Raw genomic sequence first — 2,712 nt, 5'->3', positions numbered from 1 at the left:
TGGGTGGTCTTGCAGAAGAGTAGAACATCTTTTTTTCCTTGTCCTCATCCAATGATTGGTCCATGCCCATAAGACTCTAATTATCTCAAACTCTTCATGGAACGCAAAACCTCCTTGCTTCTCCCAGCACTTAAACCTTCTGCTTGACCCTATACCACATCTCTTGGTCAAACTCTATTATCTACTATTGAGTCATATTTCAGATCTATCTCCTGCCTCCAGCCCCTTTGTTTAACCTTCTGTCTTAGTTCACCATCCCTTGGCTTTGCATTACCCACTCATTCATTCATTGCCTCTTGTCCCCTCCCTCCCCAGCCTCAATTTTCATCTGCTTTCTGGCTTGAGAAGTCTCAGCCTAAAGTATGGGAGACTCCCAGTCCTAAAGCCCATGGCAGGTTTTGCCCTCAATCCCCCCTGAACAAGTGGAACTAGAGGAGAACACTTCATTGGCCTGGAGTCAGAGCTCTTCATGGAGATCAGGAAAGCAGCTATTAAACCTTGATTTAAGATGCTAGAGGAAAATAGGTATAAAGGGATGGTAGCAGTGGTGATTATGGCATAGAAAGAAAGCCTAGCCAGTCACATTTCTTCCTGGCCCTGAATCTTTCTAGGATAGGAACCTGTCTTATGTTTAGATAAAAGTCAATGGGTAGCAGCCTGATGGCCAAGCACACAGGAAAGAAAGATTCTCTAACTGTAACAAATTCTCCAGCAGACTGCTTCCTCTTTTTTGAAAGGAACGATCTGGCTATATGTCTACCATTCAGTTTTATTTTGTCCACTATTACAATACAAGTATCCTTGCTACATCAAAAAGAAATTGAGGAAGATCCACGGAATATTGGGTGGGCCCCCTGTGTTGCACAACATAGGCAAGCAAGAATAGGTTTCAATTGGTATCCTTGGAGAGAATACCCACATCTATAAGACCAAAGACCATAATTGAGTAAAGTTAATTTATTTCTTCATAATACAGGACATATGAATACATGTATTGCCAGAGGTTGGGAGAGAGGAGTGGAGGAGAAGGTTGGAAGTGTGTATCTGTATATGTGGTGGGCGTGAGGCAGGTCACACAGTCTGTTACTCGCTGACTCCTAGAATAAGTAGCAGTGTTTAGCTCAGTCCTGTTGTAATGCCAGCCAAAGGTTGAAATTATAATGACCAAGTTTGGCCCTGGAGAGAATTGAGAAAATGTACTTCCTTCCCTTGGTTGGAGAGGTGGGGCACTCTGGGTATGTAATATCACATGTACTGTCAGATACAATAGATATGTTAGTTTTTCTGAACTGCTTCCCTTTCCCCCTCTTAAAAATCTTTGTCATAAGGGATGGCTTACTGGGAAGGAAGGAAGGGATAGATATTTTCAGAAATTTATTTGATATTGCGGGGGGGGGGGCACGGCCCTGGGAGCAGGGGCTGTGGTGGGGAGTGGGGACTGAGCTGTGGCCGCTGCAGAACTGACAAGAAGGTGTTTTGTTAAAATTCCTGTGGAAACAAAATATAATTTCATAAGGAAATAATGGATGGAGAAGAGAAAACATATGGCGGGTGTGAGGGCCCGGATGCTATGTATGTGAAATTAATACCTTCCGATGGTCATGAATTTATCGTAAAAAGAGAGCATGCTTGAACATCAGGAACAATAAAAGCCATGTGAAGTGGCCCAGGTCAGTTTGCTGAAAACGAAACTAATGAAGTTAATTTTAGAGAAATTCCATCACATGTGCTATCAAAAGCATGCATGTATTTTACCTACAAGGTTCGCTACACTAACAGCTCTACAGAGATTCCTGAATTCCCAATGGCATCTGAAATTGCACTGGAATTGCCGATGGCTACGAACTTCCTAGATTGTTAAATAAAATAAATTATAATTTAAAAAAAAGAAATTTATGTGATATAAAAACAAAAGGGTTAATTTTTAAAAGATTAAAATAACGTAGTGAACCAGTTTATTTTCATCCTTGTATTTTTATTTTTATATAAATTTTTTTGACATTTTTATTTTATATTATCTATGTTTCCCAATGTATCTCTCCCCTACCCCCCAAACAAATTTTGTTTTTGTTTTTTGCAAATCATTTTAAATAGGGGTTAAAAAAAACCCAACACAATAAAAACAAAGTTCCAGATGTTGAAAAAATTAAGCAGGACACAGGGGTAAATGAACTGACTTGCTATCAAAAGCACTGCCGCAAAGCAAGACCTATCAGGTGGAACTCAATCTTCTTCTCCCCCTCTCCCCCAATGTGCCCATTCTCCTGTCCATTCTTCTTTCTTCTTTCAGTCTGTCTTTCTCTGCTCCACACAGTCAGGCAGGTGGGTTCCTGGCAGTATACCCTCCTACACCGCAATGCTTTGCCCAGGGTGCCTGCTGGGAGTGAAATTGACAAGGATAGCGTGCTCTTACTCAATTTCACTCACAGCAGGTAAAGTACTTCCGACCAGCAGAGCGGCACTACGGGATTCCCAGTTTCAAGCCCAGGGTGGCCTGGTTCAAAAAAAAAAAAAAAAATCTGTTCACAACACCTTTACTAGTTTCCGAGATCCATCAGAGGTCCACAGTCTATTTTGTGACATCCTCCTACCCTGGGCACAAATCATTAAAAAGTCGAGCCCAGGATAGTCCTTCAGCGCTCTGGAGGGGTAAGCTATCTCCCAGATAGGGTCCTGAATGCAGCCAGACGGGCACTTCTCTATTACCGAGGG

General features: G+C 41.9%; 1 pseudogene; it reads left to right on the top strand.

Moving 5' to 3' along the window:
* Nucleotides 1–1,435: 1,435 nt before the first annotated feature.
* Nucleotides 1,436–1,861, top strand: LOC114037312 (annotated as a pseudogene).
* Nucleotides 1,862–2,712: the final 851 nt, after the last annotated feature.

Source organism: Vombatus ursinus, unplaced genomic scaffold (genome assembly GCF_900497805.2).
Source record: "Vombatus ursinus unplaced genomic scaffold, bare-nosed wombat genome assembly UNPS02010304.1, whole genome shotgun sequence".
Taxonomy (NCBI): Eukaryota; Metazoa; Chordata; class Mammalia; order Diprotodontia; family Vombatidae; genus Vombatus; species Vombatus ursinus.
This window is presented reverse-complemented; position numbering and strand designations above follow the sequence as displayed.